Source organism: Schistocerca piceifrons, unplaced genomic scaffold (assembly GCF_021461385.2).
Source record: "Schistocerca piceifrons isolate TAMUIC-IGC-003096 unplaced genomic scaffold, iqSchPice1.1 HiC_scaffold_2508, whole genome shotgun sequence".
NCBI classification, from domain to species: domain Eukaryota; kingdom Metazoa; phylum Arthropoda; class Insecta; order Orthoptera; family Acrididae; genus Schistocerca; species Schistocerca piceifrons.
This window is the reverse complement of record NW_025728453.1, coordinates 476806-498274: the sequence shown is the minus strand read 5'-3', so window position 1 is coordinate 498274 and position 21469 is coordinate 476806.

The following is a 21469-nucleotide window of genomic DNA, read 5'->3' as shown; positions in this document are numbered from 1 at the left end:
GAGTTCATTTTTGGAGAGAGGGACATCAGTTGCACCACAGGGCGGGAGGTGGGTGCCTAGCACAATACATTTTCTTTCTTCAGTAAGCGTTTTTTGTGTTTGATACTTTTGGAATTTTGGTTTTTCATGATGATTTTATAATGACCTTCTTCATGTTTGAAATGTACTAACTCGTTTTTTCCTCACAGCAGGTCAACTTGTGTGTGGTTGCAACATTACGGTCCCATTGAGTTCATTTTTGGAGAGAGGGACATCAGTTGCACCACAGGGCGGTAGGAGGGTGCGTAGCACAATACATTTTCTTTCTTCGGTAAGCATTTTTTGTGTTTGATACTTTTGGAATTTTGGTTCTTCATGATGATTTTAAAATGACCTTTTTCATGTTTGAAATGTACTAACTCGTTTTTTCTACACAGCAGGTCAACAGGTGTGTGGTTGCAACATTACGGTCCCATTGAGTTCATTTTTGGAGAGAGGGACATCAGTTGCACCACAGGGCAGGAGGAGGGTGCGTAGCACAATACATTTTCTTTCTTCGGTAAGCATTTTTTGTGTTTTATACTTTTGGAATTTTGGTTTTTCATGATGATTTTAAAATGACCTTCTTCATGTTTGAAATGTACTAACTCGTTTTTTCCTCACAGCAGGTCAACTTGTGTGTGGTTCCAACATTACGGTCCCGTTGAGTTCATTTTTGGAGAGAGGGACATCAGTTGCACCACAGGGCGGGAGGAGGGTGCGTAGCACAATACATTTTCTTTCTTCGGTAAGCATTTTTTGTGTTTGATACTTTTGGAATTTTGGTTTTTCATGATGATTTTAAAATGACCTTTTTCATGTTTGAAATGTACTAACTCGTTTTTTCTTCACAGCAGGTCAACTAGTGTGTGGTTGCAACATTACGGTCCCATTGAGTTCATTTTTGGAGAGAGGGACATCAGTTGCACCACAGGGCAGGAGGTAGGTGCCTAGCACACAACATTTTCTTTCTTCAGTAAGCATTTTTTGTGTTTGATACTTTTGGAATTTTGGTTTTTCATGATGATTTTAAAATGACCTTTTTCATGTTTGAAATGTACTAACTCGTTTTTTATTCACAGCAGGTCAACTAGTGTGTGGTTGCAACATTACGGTCCCATTGAGTTCATTTTTGGAGAGAGGGACATCAGTTGCACCACAGGGCGGGAGGAGGGTGCGTAGCACAATACATTTTCTTTCTTCGGTAAGCATTTTTTGTGTTTGATACTTTTGGAATTTTGGTTTTTCATGATGATTTTAAAATGACCTTCTTCATGTTTGAAATGTACTAACTCGTTTTTTCCTCACAGCAGGTCAACTTGTGTGTGGTTGCAACATTACGGTCCCATTGAGTTCATTTTTGGAGAGAGGGACATCAGTTGCACCACAGGGCGGTGGGAGGGTGCGTAGCACAATACATTTTCTTTCTTCGGTAAGCATTTTTTGTGTTTGATACTTTTGGAATTTTGGTTTTTCATGATGATTTTAAAATGACCTTCTTCATGTTTGAAATGTACTAACTCGTTTTTTCCTCACAACAGGTCAACTTGTGTGTGGTTGCAACATTACGGTCCCATTGAGTACATTTTTGGAGAGAGGGACATCAGTTGCACCACATTGCGGGAGTAGGGTGCGTAGCACAATACATTTTCTTTCTTCGGTAAGCATTTTTTGTGTTTGATACTTTTGGAATTTTGGTTTTTCATGATGATTTTAAAATGACCTTCTTCATGTTTTAAATGTACTATCTCGTTTTTTCCTCACAGCAGGTCAACTTGTGTGTGGTTGCAACATTACGGTCCCATTGAGTACATTTTTGGAGAGAGGGACATCAGTTGCACCACAGGGCGGGAGGAGGGTGCGTAGCACAATACATTTTCTTTCTTCGGTAATCATTTTTTGTGTTTGATACTTTTGGAATTTTGATTTTTCATGATGATTTTAAAATGACCATTTTCATGTTTGAAATGTACTAACTCGTTTTTCCTTCACAGCAGGTCAACTAGTGTGTGGTTACAACATTACGGTCCCATTGAGTTCATTTTTGGAGAGAGGGACATCAGTTGCACCACAGGGCGGGAGGTGGGTGCCTAGCACAATACATTTTCTTTCTTCAGAAAGCATTTTTTGTGTTTGATACTTTTGGAATTTTGGTTTTTCATGATGATTTTAAAATGTCCTTTTTCATGTTTGAAATGTACTAACTCGTTTTTTCTTCACAGCAGGTCAACTTGTGTGTGGTTGCAACATTACGGTCGCATTGAGTTCATTTTTGGAGAGAGGGGCATCAGTTGCACCACAGGGCGGGAGGAGGGTGCGTAGCACAATACATTTTCTTTCTTCGGTAAGCATTTTTTGTGTTTGATACTTTTGGAATTTTGGTTTCTCATGATGATTTTAAAATGACCTTTCTCATGTTTGAAATGTACTAACTCGTTTTTTCCTCACAGCAGGGCAACTTGTGTGTGGTTGCAACATTACGGTCCCATTGAGTACATTTTTGGAGTGAGGGACATCAGTTGCACCACAGGGCGGGAGGAGGGTGCGTAGCACAATACATTTTCTTTCTTCAGTAAGCATTTTTTGTGTTTGATACATTTGGAATTTTGGTTTTTCATGATGATTTTAAAATGACCTTCTTCATGTTTTAAATGTACTATCTCGTTTTTTCCTCACAGCAGGTCAACTTGTGTGTGGTTGCAACATTACGGTCCCATTGAGTTCATTTTTGGAGAGAGGGACATCAGTTGCACCACAGGGCGGGAGGAGGGTGCGTAGCACAATACATTTTCTTTCTTCGGTAATCATTTTTTGTGTTTGATACTTTTGGAATTTTGATTTTTCATGATGATTTTAAAAGGACCATTTTCGTGTTTGAAATGTACTAACTCTTTTTTCCTTCACAGCAGGTCAACTAGTGTGTGGTTGCAACATTACGGTCCCATTGAGTTCATTTTTGGAGAGAGGGACATCAGTTGCACCACAGGGCGGGAGGTGGGTGCCTAGCACAATACATTTTCTTTCTTCAGAAAGCATTTTTTGTGTTTGATACTTTTGGAATTTTGGTTTTTCATGATGATTTTAAAATGTCCTTTTTCATGATTGAAATGTACTAACTCGTTTTTTCTTCACAGCAGGTCGACTTGTGTGTGGTTGCAACATTACGGTCGCATTGAGTTCATTTTTGGAGAGAGGGGCATCAGTTGCACCACAGGGCGGGAGGAGGGTGCGTAGCACAATAAATTTTCTTTCTTCAGTAAGCATTTTTTGTGTTTGATACTTTTGGAATTTTGGTTTTTCATGATGATTTTAAAATGTCCTATTTCATGTTTGAAATGTACTAACTCGTTTTTTCTTCACAGCAGGTCAACTTGTGTGTGGTTGCAACATTACGGTCGCATTGAATTCATTTTTGGAGAGAGGGGGATCAGTTGCACCACAGGGCGGGAGGAGGGTGCGTAGCACAATACATTTTCTTTCTTCGGTAAGCATTTTTTGTGTTTGATACTTTTGGAATTTTGGTTTTTCATGATGATTTTGAAATGACCTTCCTCATGTTTGAAATGTACTAACTCGTTTTCTCCCCATTGCAGGTCAACTTGTGTGTGGTTGCAACATTACGGTCCCATTGAGTTCATTTTTGGAGAGAGGGACATCAGTTGCACCACAGGGCGAGAGGAGGGTGCATAGCACAATACATTTTCATTCTTCGGTAAGCTTTTTTTTGTGTTTGATACTTTTGGAATTTTGGTTTTTCATGATGATTTTAAAATGACCTTCTTCATGTTTGAAATGTACTAACTCGTTTTTTCTTCACAGCAGGTCAAGTAGTGTGTGGTTGCAACATTACGGTCCCATTGAGTTCATTTTTGGAGAGAGGGACATCAGTTGCACCACAGGGCGGGAGGTGGGTGCATAGCACAATACATTTTCATTCTTCAGTAAGCATTTTTTGTGTTTGATACTTTTGGAATTTTGGTTTTTCATGATGATTTTAAAATGATTTTTTTCATGTTTGAAATGTACTAACTCGTTTTTTCTTCACAGCAGGTTAACTAGTGTGTGGTTGCAACATTACGGTCCCATTGAGTTCATTTTTGGAGAGAGGGACATCAGTTGCACCACAGGGCGGGAGGAGGGTGCCTAGCACAATACATTTTCTTTCTTCGGTAAGCATTTTTTGTGTTTGATACTTTTGGAATTTTGGTTTTTCATGATGATTTTAAAATGACCTTTTTCATGTTTGAAATGTACTAACTCTTTTTTTCTTCACAGCAGGTCAACTAGTGTGTGGTTGCAACATTACGGTCCCATAGAGTTCATTTTTGGAGAGAGGGACATCAGTTGCACCACAGGGCGGGAGGAGGGTGCGTAGCACAATACATTTTCTTTCTTCGGTAAGCATTTTTTGTGTTTGATACTTTTGGAATTTTGGTTTTTCATAATGATTTTAAAATGACCTTTTTCATGTTTGAAATGTACTAACCCGTTTTTTCTTCACAGCATGTCAACTAGTGTGTGGTTGCAACATTACGGTCCCATTGAGTTCATTTTTGGAGAGAGGGACATCAGTTGCACCACAGGGCGGGAGGTGGGTGCCTAGCACAATACATTTGCTTTCTTCAGTAAGCGTTTTTTGTGTTTGATACTTTTGGAATTTTGGTTTTTCATGATTTTAAAATGACCTTCTTCATGTTTGAAATGTACTAACTCGTTTTTTCCTCACAACAGGTCAACTTGTGTGTGGTTGCAACATTACGGTCCCATTGAGTTCATTTTTGGAGAGAGGGACATCAGTTGCACCACTGGGCGGGTGGAGGGTGCGTAGCTCAATACATTTTCTTTCTTCGGTAAGCATTTTTTGTGTTTGGTACTTTTGGACTTTTGGTTTTTCTTGATGATTTTAAAATGACCTTTTTCATGTTTGAAATGTACTAACTCGTTTTTTCTACACAGCAGGTCAACAGGTGTGTGGTTGCAACATTACGGTCCCATTGAGTTCATTTTTGGAGAGAGGGACATCAGTTGCACCACAGGGCGGGAGGTGGGTGCCTAGCACAATACATTTTCTTTCTTCAGTAAGCATTTTTTGTGTTTGATACTTTTGGAATTTTGGTTTTTCATGATGATTTTAAAATGACCTTTTTCATGTTTGAAATGTACTAACTCGTTTATTCTTCACAGCAGGTCAACTAGTGTGTGGTTGCAACATTACGGTCCCATTGAGTTCATTTTTGGATTGAGGGACATCAGTTGCACCACAGGGCGGGAGGAGGGTGCGTAGCACAATACATTTTCTTTCTTCGGTAAGCATTTTTTGTGTTTGATACTTTTGGAATTTTGGTTTTTCATGATGATTTTAAAATGATCTTCTTCATGTTTGAAATGTACTAACTCGTTTTTTCCTCACAGCAGGTCAACTTGTGTGTGGTTGCAACATTACGGTCCCATTGAGTTCATTTTTGGAGAGAGGGACATCAGTTGCACCACAGGGCTGGAGGAGGGTGCGTAGCACAATACATTTTCTTTCTTCGTTAAACATTTTTTGTGTTTGATACTTTTGGAATTTTGGTTTTTCATGATGATTTTAAAATGACCTTCTTCATGTTTGAAATGTAGTAAATTGTTTTTTCTTCGCAGCAGGTCAACTAGTGTGTGGTTGCAACATTACGGTCCCATTGAGTTTATTTTTGGAGAGAGGGACATCAGTTGCACCACAGGGCGGGAGGAGGGCGCGTAGCACAGTATATTTTCTTTCTTCGGTAAGCATTTTTGTGTTTGATACTTTTGGAATTTTGGTTTTCCATGATGATTTTAAAATGACCTTTTTCATGTTTGAAATGTACTAACTCGTTTTTTCTTCACAGCAGGTCAACTAGTGTGTGGTTGCAACATTACGGTCCCATTGAGTTCATTTTTGGGGAGAGGGACATCAGTTGCACCACAGGGCGGTAGGTAAGTGCCTAGCACAATACATTTTCTTTCTTCAGTAAGCATTTTTTGTGTTTGATACTTTTGGAATTTTGGTTTTTCATGCTGATTTTAAAATGACCTTTTTCATGTTTGAAATGTACTAACTCGTTTTTTCTTCACAGCAGGTCAACTAGTGTGTGGTTGCAACATTACGGTCCCATTGAGTTCATTTTTGGAGAAAGGGACATCAGTTGCACCACAGGGCGGGAGGAGGGTGTGTAGCAGAATACATTTTCTTTCTTCGGTAAGCATTTTTTGTGTTTGATACTTTTGGAATTTTGGTTTTTCATGATGATTTTAAAATGACCTTCTTCATGTTTGAAATGTACTAACTCGTTTTTTTCTCACAACAGGTCAACTTGTGTGTGGTTGCAACATTACGGTCCCATTGAGTACATTTTTGGAGAGAGGGCATCAGTTGCACCACATTGCGGGAGGAGGATGCGTAGCACAATACATTTTCTTTCTTCGGTAAGCATTTTTTGTGTTTGATACTTTTGGAATTTTGGTTTTTCATGATGATTTTAAAATGACTTTCTTCATGTTTGAAATGTACTAACTCGTTTTTTCCTCACAGCAGGTCAACTTGTGTGTGGTTGCAACATTACGGTCCCATTGAGTACATTTTTGGAGTGAGGGACATCAGTTGCACCACAGGGCGGGAGGAGGGTGCGTAGCACAATACATTTTCTTTCTTCAGTAAGCATTTTTTGTGTTTGATACTTTTGGAATTTTGGTTTTTCATGATGATTTTAAAATGACCTTCTTCATGTTTGAAATGTACTAACTCGTTTTTTCCTCACAGCATGTCAACTATGTGTGGTTGCAACATTACGGTCCCATTGAGTTCATTTTTGGAGAGAGGAACATCAGTTGCACCACTGGGCGGGAGGAGGGTGCCTAGCACAATACATTTTCTTTCTTCAGTAAGCATTTTTTGTGTTTGATACTTTTGGAATTTTGGTTTTTCATGATGATTTTAAAATGACCTTCTTCATGTTTGAAATGTACTAACTCGCTCTTTCCTCGCAGCAGGTCAACTTGTGTGTGGTTGCAACATTACGGTCCCATTGAGTTCATTTTTGGAGAGAGGGACATCAGTTGCACCACAGGGCGGGAGGAGGGTGCGTAGCACAATACATTTTCTTTCTTCGGTAAGCATTTCTTGTGTTTGATACTTTTGGAATTTTGGTTTTTCATGATGATTTTAAAATGACCTTTTTCATGTTTGAAATGTACTAACTCTTTTTTTCTTCACAGCAGGTCAACTAGTGTGTGGTTGCAACATTACGGTCCCATAGAGTTCATTTTTGGAGAGAGGGACATCAGTTGCACCACAGGGCGGGAGGAGGGTGCGTAGCACAATACATTTTCTTTCTTCGGTAAGCATTTTTTGTGTTTGATACTTTTGGAATTTTGGTTTTTCATAATGATTTTAAAATGACCTTTTTCATGTTTGAAATGTACTAACCCGTTTTTTCTTCACAGCATGTCAACTAGTGTGTGGTTGCAACATTACGGTCCCATTGAGTTCATTTTTGGAGAGAGGGACATCAGTTGCACCACAGGGCGGGAGGTGGGTGCCTAGCACAATACATTTGCTTTCTTCAGTAAGCGTTTTTTGTGTTTGATACTTTTGGAATTTTGGTTTTTCATGATTTTAAAATGACCTTCTTCATGTTTGAAATGTACTAACTCGTTTTTTCCTCGCAGCAGGTCAACTAGTGTGTGGTTGCAACATTACGGTCCCATTGAGTTTATTTTTGGAGAGAGGGACATCAGTTGCACCACAGGGCGGGAGGAGGGTGCGTAGCACAATACATTTTCTTTCTTCGGTAAGCATTTTTTGTGTTTGATACTTTTGGAATTTTGGTTTTTCATGATGATTTTAAAATGACCTTTTTCATGTTTGAAATGTACTAACTCGTTTTTTCTTCACAGCAGGTCAACTAGTGTGTGGTTGCAACATTACGGTCCCATTGAGTACATTTTTGGAGAGAGGGACATCAGTTGCACCACAGGGCGGGAGGAGGGTGCGTAGCACAATACATTTTCTTTCTTCGGTAAGCATTTTTTGTGTTTGATACTTTTGGAATTTTGGTTTTTCATGATGAGTTTAAAATGACTTTTTTCATGTTTGAAATGTACTAACTCGTTTTTACTTCACAGCAGGTCAACTAGTGTGTGGTTGCAACATTACGGTCCCATTGAGTTCATATTTGGAGAGAGGGACATCAGTTGCACCACAGGGCGGGAGGAGGGTGCCTAGCACAATACATTTTCTTTCTTCAGTAAGCATTTTTTGTGTTTGATACTTTTGGAATTTTGGTTTTTCATGATGATTTTAAAATGACCTTCTTCATGTTTGAAATGTACTAAATCGTTTTTTCCTCACAGCAGGTTAACTTGTGTGTGGTTGCAACATTACGGTCCCATTGAGTACATTTTTGGAGAGAGGGACATCAGTTGCACCACATTGCGGGAGGAGGGTGCGTAGCACAATACATTTTCTTTCTTCGGTAAGCATTTTTTGTGTTTGATACTTTTGGAATTTTGGTTTTTCATGATGATTTTAAAATGACCTTTTTCATGTTTGAAATGTACTAACTCGTTTTTTCTTCACAGCAGGTCAACTAGTGTGTGGTTGCAACATTACGGTCCCATTGAGTTCATTTTTGGAGAGAGGGACATCAGTTGCACCACAGGGTGGGAGGAGGGTGCGTAGCACAATACATTTTCTTTCTTCGGTAAGCATTTTTTGTGTTTGATACTTTTGGAATTTTGGTTTTTCATGGTGATTTTAAAATGACCTTTTTCATGTTTGAAATGTACTAACTCGTTTTTTCCTCACAGCAGGTCAACTTGTGTGTGGTTGCAACATTACGGTCCCATTGAGTACATTTTTGGAGAGAGGGACATCAGTTGCACCACATTGCGGGAGGAGGGTGCGTAGCACAATACATTTTCTTTCTTCGGTAAGCATTTTTTGTGTTTGATACTTTTGGAATTTGGTTTTTCATGATGATTTTAAAATGACCTTCTTCATGTTTGAAATGTACTAACTCGTTTTTCCTCACAGCAGGTCAACTTGTGTGTGGTTGCAACATTACGGTCCCATTGAGTTCATTTTTGGAGAGAGGGACATGAGTTGCACCACAGGGCGGGAGGAGGGTGCGTAGCACAATACATTTTCTTTCTTCGGTAAGCATTTTTTCTGTTTGATACTTTTGGAATTTGGTTTTTCATGATGATTTTAAAATGACCTTCTTCATGTTTGAAATGTACTAACCCGTTTTTTCTTCACAGCAGGTCAACTAGTGTGTGGTTGCAACATTACAGTCCCATTGAGTTCATTTTTGGAGAGAGGGACATCAGTTGCACCACAGGGCAGGAGGAGGGTGCGTAGCACAATACAGTTTCTTTCTTCGGTAAGAATTTTTTGTGTTTGATACTTTTGGAATTTTGGTTTTTCATGGTGATTTTAAAATGACCTTTTTCATGTTTGAAATGTACTAACTCGTTTTTTCTTCACAGCAGGTCAACTAGTGTGTGGTTGCAATATTACGGTCCCATTGAGTTCATTTTTGGAGAGAGGGACATCAGTTGCACCACAGGGCGGGAGGAGGGTGCCTAGCACAATACATTTTCTTTCTTCGGTAAGCATTTTTTGTGTTTGATACTTTTGGAATTTTGGTTTTTCATGATGATTTTAAAATGACCTTTTTCATGTTTGAAATGTACTAACTCGTTTTTTCTTCACAGCAGGTCAACTAGTATGTGGTTGCAACATTACGGTCCCATTGAGTTCATTTTTGGAGAGAGGGACATCAATTGCACCACAGGGCGGGAGTTGGGTGCCTAGCACAATACATTTTCTTTCTTCAGTAAGCATTTTTTGTGTTTGATACTTTTGGAATTTTGGTTTTTCATGATGATTTTAAAATGACCTTCTTCATGTTTGAAATGTACTAACTCGTATTTTCCTCACAGCAGGTCAACTTGTGTGTGGTTGCAACATTACGGTCCCATTGAGTACATTTTTGGAGAGAGGGACATCAGTTGCACCACATTGCGGGAGGAGGGTGCGTAGCACAATACATTTTCTTTCTTCGGTAAGCATTTTTTGTGTTTGATACTTTTGGAATTTTGGTTTTTCATGATGATTTTAAAATGACCTTCTGCATGTTTGAAACGTACTAACTCGTTTTTTCCTCACAGCAGGTCAACTAGTGTGTGGTTGCAACATTACGGTCCCATTGAGTTCATTTTTGGAGAGAGGGACATCAGTTGCACCACAGGGTGGGAGGAAGGTGCGTAGCACAATACATTTTCTTTCTTCGGTAAGCATTTTTTGTGTTTGATACTTTTGGAATTTTGGTTTCTCATGATGATTTTAAAATGACCTTTTTCATGTTTGAAATGTACTAACTCGTTTTTCCTCACAGCAGGTCAACTTGTGTGTGGTTGCAACATTACGGTCCCACTGAGTACATTTTTGGAGAGAGGGACATCAGTTGCACCACAGGGCGGGAGGAGGGTGCGTAGCACAATACACTTTCTTTCTTCGGTAAGCATTTTTCGTGTTTGATACTTTTGGAATTTTGGTGTTTCATGATGATTTTAAAATGACCTTCTTCATGTTTGAAATGTACTAACTCGTTTTTTCCTCACAGCAGGTCAACTTGTGTGTGGTTGCAACATTACGGTCTCATTGAGTTCATTTTTGGAGAGAGGGAAATCAGTTGCACCACAGGGCAGGAGGAGGGTGCGTAGCACAATACATTTTCTTTCTTCAGTAAGCATTTTTCGTGTTTGATACTTTTGGAATTTTGGTTTTTCATGATGATTTTAAAATGACCTTCTTCATGTTTGAAATGTACTAACTCGTTTTTTCCTCACAGCAGGTCAACTTGTGTGTGGTTGCAACATTACGGTCCCATTGAGTTCATTTTTGGAGAGAGGGCCATCAGTTGCACCAAATTGCGGGAGGAGGGTGCGTAGCACAATACATTTTCTTTCTTCGGTAAGCATTTTTGTGTTTGATACTTTTGGAATTTTGGTTTTTCATGATGATTTTAAAATGACCTTCTTCATGTTTGAAATGTACTAACTCGTTTTTTCCTCACAGCAGGTAAACTTGTGTGTGGTTGCAACATTACGGTCCCATTGAGTTCATTTTTGGAGAGAGGGACATCAGTTGCACCACAGGGCGGGAGGAGGGTGCGTAGCACAATACATTTTCTTTCTTCGGTAAGCATTTTTTGTGTTTGATACTTTTGGAATTTTGGTTTTTCATGATGATTTTAAAATGACCTTCTTCATGTTTGAAATGTACTAACTCGTTTTTTCCTCACAGCAGGTCAACTTGTGTGTGGTTGCAACATTACGGTCCCACTGAGTACAATTTTGGAGAGAGGGACATCAGTTGCACCACATCGCGGGAGGAGGGTGCGTAGCACCATACATTTTCTTTCTTCGGTAAGCATTTTTTGTGTTTGATACTTTTGGAATTTTGGTTTTTCATGATCATTTTAAAATGACCTTCTTCATGTTTGAAATGTACTAACTCGTTTTTTCCTCACAGCAGGTCAACTTGTGTGTGGTTGCAACATTACGGTCCCATTGAGTTCATTTTTGGCGAGAGGGACATCAGTTGCACCACATTGCGGGAGGAGGGTGCGTAGCACAATACATTTTCTTTCTTCAGTAAGCATTTTTTGTGTTTGATACTTTTGGAATTTTGGTTTGTCATGATCATTTTAAAATGACCTTCTTCATGTTTGAAATGTACTAACTCGTTTTTTCCTCACAGCAGGTCAACTTGTGTGTGGTTGCAACATTACGGTCCAATTGAGTACATTTTTGGAGAGAGGGATATCAGTTGCACCACAGGGCGGGAGGAGGGTGCGTAGCACAATACATTTTCTTTCTTCAAAAAGCATTTTTTGTGTTTGATACTTTTGGAATTTTGGTTTTTCATGATGATTTTAAAATGACCTTCTTCATGTTTGAAATGTACTAACTCGTTTTTTCCTCACAGCAGGTCAACTAGTGTGTGGTTGCAACATTACGGGCCCATTGAGTTCATTTTTGGAGAGAGGGACATCAGTTGCACCACAGGGCGGGAGGAGGGTGCGTAGCACGATACATTTTCTTTCTTCGGTAAGCATTTTTTGTGTTTGATACTTTTGGAATTTTGGTTTTCCATGATGATTTTAAAATGACCTTTTTCATGTTTGAAATGTACTAACTCGTTTTTTCTTCACAGCAGGTCAACTAGTGTGTGGTTGCAACATTACGGTCCCATTGAGTTCATTTTTGGAGAGAGGGACATCAGTTGCACCACAGGGCGGGAGGAGGGTGCGTAGCACAATACATTTTCTTTCTTCGGTAAGCATTTTTTGTGTTTGATACTTTTGGAATTTTGGTTTTTCATGATGATTTTAAAATGACCTTCTTCATGTTTGAAATGTACTAACTCGTTTTTCCCTCACAGCAGGTCAACTTGTGTGTGGTTGCAACATTACGGTCCCATTGAGTACATTTTTGGAGAGAGGTACATCAGTTGCACCACATTGCGGGAGGAGGGTGCGTAGCACAATACATTTTCTTTCTTCGGTAAGCATTTTTTGTGTTTGATACTTTTGGATTTTTGGTTTTTCATGATGACTTTAAAATGACCTTCGTCGTGTTTGAAATGTACTAACTCGTTTTTTCCTCACAGCAGGTCAACTTGTGTGTGGTTGCAACATTACGGTCCCATTGAGTACATTTTTGGAGAGAGGGACATCAGTTGCACCACAGGGCGGGAGGAGGGTGCGTAGCACAATACATTTTCTTTCTTCAGTAAGCATTCTTTGTGTTTGATACTTTTGGAATTTTGGTTTTTCATGATGATTTTAAAATGACCTTCTTCATGTTTGAAATGTACTAACTCGTTTTTTCCTCACAGCAGGTCAACTAGTGTGTGGTTGCAACATTACGGTCCCATTGAGTTAATTTTTGGAGAGAGGGACATCAGTTGCACCACAGGGCGGGAGGAGGGTGCGTAGCACAATACATTTTCTTTCCTCGGTAAGCATTTTTTGTGTTTGATACATTTGGAATTTTGGTTTTTCATGATGATTTTAAAATGACCTTTTCCATGTTTGAAATGTACTAACTCGTTTTTTCTTCACAGCAGGTCAACTAGTGTGTGGTTGCAACATTACGGTGCCATTGAGTACATTTTTGGAGAGAGGGACATCAGTTGTACCACGGGGCGGGAGGAGGGTGCGTAGCACAATACATTTTCTTTCTTCGGTAAGCATTTTTTGTGTTTGATACTTTTGGAATTTTAGTTTTTCATGATGATTTTAAAATGACCTTTTTCATGTTTGAAATGTACTAACTCGTTTTTTCTTCACAGCAGGTCAACTAGTGTGCGGTTGCAACATTACGGTCCCATTGAGTTCATTTTTGGAGAGAGAGAGACATCAGTTGCACCACAGGGCGGGAGGAGGGTGCGTAGCACAATACATTTTCTTTCTTCGGTAAGCATTTTTTGTGTTTGATACTTTTGGAATTTTGGTTTTTCATGATGATTTTAAAATGACCTTTTTCATGTTTGAAATGTACTAACTCGTTTTTTCTTCACAGCAGGTCAACTAGTGTGTGGTTGCAACATTACAGTCCCAATGAGTTCATTGTTGGAGAGAGGGACATCAGTTGCACCACAGGGCGGGAGGAGGGTGCGTAGCACAATACATTTTCTTTCTTCGGTAAGCATTTTTTGTGTTTGATACTTTTGGAATTTCGGTTTTTCACGATGATTTTAAAATGACCTTTTTCATGTTTGAAATGTACTAACTCGTTTTTTCTTCACAGCAGGTCAACTAGTGTGTGGTTGCAACATTACGGTCCCATTGAGTACATTTTTGGAGGGAGGGACAAAAGTTGCACCACAGGGCGGGAGGAGGGTGCGTAGCACAATACATTTTCTTCCTTCGGTAAGCATTTTTTGTGTTTGATACTTTTGGAATTTTGGTTTTTCATGATGATTTTAAAATGACCTTTTCCATGTTTGAAATGTACTAACTCGTTTTTTCTTCACAGCAGGTCAACTAGTGTGTGGTTGCAACATTACGGTCCCATTGAGTACATTTTTGGAGAGAGGGACATCAGTTGCACCACAGGGCGGGAGGAGGGTGCGTAGCACAATACATATTCTTTCTTCGGTAAGCATTTTTTGTGTTTGATACTTTTGGAATTTCGGTTTTTCATGATGATTTTAAAATGACCTTTTTCATGTTTGAAATGTACTAACTCGTTTTTTCCTCACAGCAGGTCAACTTGTGTGTGGTTGCAACATTACGGTCCCATTGAGTACATTTTTGGAGAGAGGGACATCAGTTGCACCACAGGGCGGGAGGAGGGTGCGTAGCACAATACATTTTCTTTCTTCAGTAAGCATTTTTTGTGTTTGATACTTTTGGAATTTTGGTTTTTGATGATGATTTTAAAATGACCTTCTTCATGTTTGAAATGTACTAACTCGTTTTTTCCTCACAGCAGGTCAACTAGTGTGTGGTTGCAACATTACGGTCCCATTCAGTTCATTTTTGGAGAGAGGGACATCAGTTGCACCACAGGGCGGGAGGAGGGTGCGTAGCACAATACATTTTCTTTCTTCGATAAGGATTTTTTGTGTTAATACTATTGGAATTTTGGTTCTTCATGATGATTTTAAAATGACCTTTTTCAGGTTTGAAATGTACTAATTCGTTTTTTCTTCACAGCAGGTCAACTAGTGTGTGGTTGCAACATTACGGTCCCATTGAGTACATTTTTGGAGAGAGGGACATCAGTTGCACCACAGGGCTGGGGGACAGTGCGTAGCACAATACATTTTCTTTCTTCGGTAAGGATTTTTTGTGTTTGATACTTTTGGAATTTTGGTTTTTCACGATGATTTTAAAATGACCTTTTTCATGTTTGAAATGTACAAACTCGTTTTTTCTTCACAGCAGGTCAACTAGTGTGTGGTTGCAGCATTACGGTCCCATTGAGTTCATTGTTGGAGAGAGGGACATCAGTTGCACCAAAGGGCGGGAGGAGGGTGCGTAGCACAATACATTTTCTTTCTTCGGTAAGCATTTTTTGTGTTTGATACTTTTGGAATTTTGGTTTTTCATGATGATTTTAAAATGACCTTTTTCATGTTTGAAGTGTACTAACTCGTTTTTTCTTCACAGCAGGTCAACTAGTGTGTGGTTGCAACATTACGGTCCCATTGAGTACATTTTTGGAGAGAGGGACATCAGTTGCACCACAGGGCGGGAGGACGGTGCGTAGCACAATACATTTTCTTTCTTCGGTAAGGATTTTTTGTGTTTGATACTTTTGGAATTTTGGTTTTTCATGATGATTTTAAAATGACCTTTTCATTTTTGAAATGTACTAACTTGTTTTTTCTTCACAGCAGGTCAACTTGTGTGTGGTTGCAACATTACGGTCCCATTGAGTTCATTTATGGAGAGAGGGACATCAGTTGCACCACAGGGCGGGAGGAGGGTGCGCAGCACAATACATTTTCTTTCTTCGGTAAGCATTTTTTGTGTTTGATACTTTTGGAATTTTGGTTTTTCATGATGATTTTAAAATGACCTTTTTCATGTTTGAAATGTACTAACTCGTTTTTTCTTCACAGCAGGTCAACTAGTGTGTGGTCGCAACATTACGGTCCCATTGAGTACATTTTTGGAGAGAGGGACATCAGTTGCACCACAGGGCGGGAGGAGGGTGCGTAGCACAATACATTTTCTTTCTTTGGTATGCATTTTTTGTGTTTGATACTTTTGGAATTTTGGTTTTTCATGATGATTTTAAAATGACCTTTTTCATGTTTGAAATGTACTAACTCGTTTTTTCTTCACAGCAGGTCAACTAGTGTGTGGTTGCAACATTACGGTCCCATTGAGTACATTTTTGGAGAGAGGGACATCAGTTGCACCACAGGGCGGGAGGAGGGTGCGTAGCACAATACATTTTCTTTCTTCAGTAAGCATTTTTTGTGTTTGATACTTTTGGAATTTTGGTTTTTCATGATGATTTTAAAATGACCTTTTTCAAGTTGAAATGTACTAACTCGTTTTTTCCTCACAGCAGGTCAACTAGTGTGTGGTTGCAGCATTACGGTCCCATTGAGTTCATTTTTGGAGAGAGGGACATCAGTTGCACCACAGGGCGGGAGGTGGGTGCCTAGCACAATACATTTTCTTTCTTCGGTAAGCATTTTTTGTGTTTGATACTTTTGGAATTTTGGTTTTTCATGATGATTTTAAAATGACCTTTTTCATGTTTGAAATGTACTAACACGTTTTTTCTTCACAGCAGGTCAACTAGTGTGTGGTTGCAACATTACGGTCCCATTGAGTTCATTTTTGGAGAGAGGGACATCAGTTGCACCACAGGGCGGGAGGAGGGTGCGTAGCACAATGCATTTTCTTTCTTCGGTAAGCATTTTTTGTGTTTGATACTTTTGGAATTTTGGTTTTTCATGATAATTTTAAAATGACCTTTTTCATGTTTGAAATGTACTAACTCGTTTTTTCTTCACAGCAGGTCAACTAGTGTGTGGTTGCAACATTACGGCCCCATTGAGTACATTTTTGGAGAGAGGCACATCAGTTGCACCACAGGGCGGGAGGAGGGTGCGTAGCACAATACATTTTCTTTCTTCGGTAAGCATTTTTTGTGTTTGATACTTTTGGAATTTTGGTTTTTCATGATGATTTTAAAATGACCTTTCTCATGTTTGAAATGTACTAACTCGTTTTTTCTTCACAGCAGGTCAACTAGTGTGTTGTTGCAACATTACGGTCCCATTGAGTACATTTTTGGAGAGAGGGACATCAGTTACACCACAGGGCGGGAGGAGGGTGCGTAGCACAATACATTTTCTTTCTTCGGTAAGCATTTTTTGTGTTTGATAGTTTTGGAATTTTGGTTTTTCATGATGATTTTAAAATGACCTTTTTCATGTTTGAAATGTACTAACTCGTTTTTTTCTTCACAGCAGGTCAACTAGTGTGTGGTTGCAACATTACGGTCCCTTTGAGTACATTTTTGGAGAGAGGGACAACAGTTGCACCACAGGGCGGGAGGAGGGTGCGTAGCACAATACAGTTTCTTTCTTCGGTAAGCATTTTTTGTGTTTGATACTTTTGGAATTTTGGTTTTTCATGATGATTTTAAAATGACCTTTTTCATGTTTGAAATGTACTAACTCGTTTTTTCTTCACAGCAGGTCAACTAGTGTGTGGTTGCAACATTACGGTCCCATTGAGTTCATTTTTGGAGAGAGGGACATCAGTTGCACCACAGGGCGGGAGGAGGGTGCGTAGCACAATACATTTTCTTTCTTCGGTAAGCATTTTTTGTGTTTGATACTTTTGGAATTTTTGTTTTTCATGATGATTTTAAAATGACCTTTTTCATGTTTGAAATGTACTTACTCGTTTTTTCTTCACAGCAGGTCAACTAGTGTGTGGTTGCAACATTACGGTCCCATTGAGTACATTTTTGGAGAGAGGGACATCAGTTGCACCACAGGGCGGGAGGAGGGTGCGTAGCACAATACATTTTCTTTCTTCAGTAAGCATTTTTTGTGTTTGATACTTTTGGAATTTTGGTTTTTCATGATGATTTTAAAATGACCTTTTTCATGTTTGAAATGTACTAACTCGTATTTTCTTCACAGCAGGTCAACTAGTGTGTGGTTGCAGCATTACGGTCCCATTGAGTACATTTTTGGAGAGAGGGACATCAGTTGCACCACGGGGCGGGAGGAGGGTGCGTAGCACAATACATTTTCTTTCTTCGGTAAGCATTTTTTGTGTTTGATATTTTTGGAATTTTGGTTTTTCATGATGATTTTAAAATGACCTTTTTCATGTTTGAAATGTACTAACTCGTTTTTTCTGCACAGTAGGTCAACTAGTGTGTGGTTGCAACATTACGGTCCCATTGAGTACATTTTTGGAGAGAGGACATCAGTTGCACCACAGGGCAGGAGGAGGGTGCGTAGCACAATATATTTTCATTCTTCGGTAAGCATTTTTTGTGTTTGATACTTTTGGAATTTTGGTTTTTCATGATGATTTTAAAATGACCTTTTTCATGTTTGAAATGTACTAACTCGTTTTTTCTTCACAGCAGGTCAACTAGTGTGTGGTTGCAACATTACGGTCCCATTGAGTTCATTTTTGGAGAGAGGGACATCAGTTGCACCACAGGGCGGGAGGAGGGTGTGTAGCACAATACATTTTCTTTCTTCAGTAAGCATTTTTTGTGTTTGATACTTTTGGAATTTTGGTTTTTCATGATGATTTTAAAATGACCTTTCTCATGTTTGAAATGTACTAACTCGTTTTTTCTTCACAGCAGGTCAACTAGTGTGTTGTTGCAACATTACGGTCCCATTGAGTACATTTTTGGAGAGAGGGACATCAGTTACACCACAGGGCGGGAGGAGGGTGCGTAGCACAATACATTTTCTTTCTTCGGTAAGCATTTTTTGTGTTTGATACTTTTGGAATTTTGGTTTTTCATGATGATTTTAAAATGACCTTTTTCATGTTTGAAATGTACTAACTCGTTTTTTTCTTCACAGCAGGTCAACTAGTGTGTGGTTGCAACATTACGGTCCCTTTGAGTACATTTTTGGAGAGAGGGACAACAGTTGCACCACAGGGCGGGAGGAGGGTGCGTAGCACAATACAGTTTCTTTCTTCGGTAAGCATTTTTTGTGTTTGATACTTTTGGAATTTTGGTTTTTCATGATGATTTTAAAATGACCTTTTTCATGTTTGAAATGTACTAACTCGTTTTTTCTTCACAGCAGGTCAACTAGTGTGTGGTTGCAACATTACGGTCCCATTGAGTTCATTTTTGGAGAGAGGGACATCAGTTGCACCACAGGGCGGGAGGAGGGTGCGTAGCACAATACATTTTCTTTCTTCGGTAAGCGTTTTTTGTGTTTGATACTTTTGGAATTTTTGTTTTTCATGATGATTTTAAAATGACCTTTTTCATGTTTGAAATGTACTTACTCGTTTTTTCTTCACAGCAGGTCAACTAGTGTGTGGTTGCAACATTACGGTCCCATTGAGTACATTTTTGGAGAGAGGGACATCAGTTGCACCACAGGGCGGGAGGAGGGTGCGTAGCACAATACATTTTCTTTCTTCAGTAAGCATTTTTTGTGTTTGATACTTTTGGAATTTTGGTTTTTCATGATGATTTTAAAATGACCTTTTTCATGTTTGAAATGTACTAACTCGTATTTTCTTCACAGCAGGTCAACTAGTGTGTGGTTGCAGCATTACGGTCCCATTGAGTACATTTTTGGAGAGAGGGACATCAGTTGCACCACGGGGCGGGAGGAGGGTGCGTAGCACAATACATTTTCTTTCTTCGGTAAGCATTTTTTGTGTTTGATATTTTTGGAATTTTGGTTTTTCATGATGATTTTAAAATGACCTTTTTCATGTTTGAAATGTACTAACTCGTTTTTTCTGCACAGCAGGTCAACTAGTGTGTGGTTGCAACATTACGGTCCCATTGAGTACATTTTTGGAGAGAGGGACATCAGTTGCACCACAGGGCAGGAGGAGGGTGCGTAGCACAATATATTTTCATTCTTCGGTAAGCATTTTTTGTGTTTGATACTTTTGGAATTTTGGTTTTTCATGATGATTTTAAAATGACCTTTTTCATGTTTGAAATGTACTAACTCGTTATTTCTTCACAGCAGGTCAACTAGTGTGTGGTTGCAACATTACGGTCCCATTGAGTTCATTTTTGGAGAGAGGGACATCAGTTGCACCACAGGGCGGGAGGAGGGTGTGTAGCACAATACATTTTCTTTCTTCAGTAAGCATTTTTTGTGTTTGATACTTTTGGAATTTTGGATTTTCATGATGATTTTAAAATGACCTTCTTCATGTTTGAAATGTAGTAACTCGTTTTTTCTTCACAGCAGGTCAACTTGTGTGTGGTTGCAACATTACGGTCCCATTGAGTACATTTTTGGAGAGAGGGACATCGGTTGCACCACGTTGCGGGAGGAGGGTGCGTAGCACAATACATTTTCTTTCTTCAGTAAGCATTTTTTGTGTTTGATGCTTTTGGAATTTTGGTTTTTCATGATGATTTTAAAATGACCTTTTTCATGTTTGAAATGTACTAACTCGTTTTTTCTTCACAGCAGGTCAACTAGTGTGTGGTTGCAATATTACGGTCCCATTGAGTACATTTTTGGAGAGAGGGACATCAGTTGCACCACAGGGCGGGAGGAGGGTGCGTAGTACAATACATTTTCTTTCTTCGGTAAGCATTTTTTGTGTTTGATACTTTTGGAATTTTGGTTTTTCATGATGATTTTAAAATGATCTTTTTCATGTTGGAAATGTACTAACTCGTTTTTTCTTCACAGCAGGTCAACTAGTGTGTGGTTGCAACATTACGGTCCCATTGAGTTCATTTTTGGAGAGAGGGACATCAGTTGCACCACAGGGCGGGAGGAGGGTGCGTAGCACAATACATTTTCTTTCTTCGGTAAGCATTTTTTGTGTTTGATACTTTTGGAATTTTGGTTTTTCATGATGATTTTAAAATGACCTTTTTCATGTTTGAAATGTACTAACTCGTTTTTTCTTCACAGCAGGTCAACTAGTGTGTGGTTGCAACATTACGGTCCCATTGAGTACATTTTTGGAGAGAGGGACATCAGTTGCACCACAGGGCGGGAGGATGGTGCGTAGCACAATACATTTTCTTTCTTCGGTAAGCATTTTTTGTGTTTGATACTTTTCGAATTTTGGTTTTTCATGATGATTTTAAAATGACCTTTTTCATGTTTGAAATGTACTAACTCGTTTTTTCTTCACAGCAGGTCAACTAGTGTGTGGTTGCAACATTACGGTCCCATTGAGTACATTTTTGGAGAGAGGGACATCAGTTGCACCACAGGGCGGGAGGAGGGTGCGTAGCACAATACATTTTTTTTCTTCGGTAAGCATTTTTTGTGTTTGATACTTTTGGAATTTTGGTTTTTCTTGATGATTTTAAAATGACCTTTTTCATGTTTGAAATGTACTAACTCGTTTTTTCTTCACAGCAGGTCAACTAGTGTGTGGTTGCAACATTACGGTCCCATTGAGTACATTTTTGGAGAGAGGGACATCAGTTGCACCACAGGGCGGGAGGAGGGTGCGTAGCACAATACATTTTCTTTCTTCGGTAAGCATTTTTTGTGTTTGATACTTTTGGAATTTTGGTTTTTCATGATGATTTTAAAATGACCTTTATCATGTTTGAAATGTACTAACTCGTTTTTTCTTCACAGCAGGTCAACTAATGTGTTGTTGCAACATTACGGTCCCATTGAGTACATTTTTGGAGAGAGGGACATCAATTGCACCTCGGGGCGGGAGGA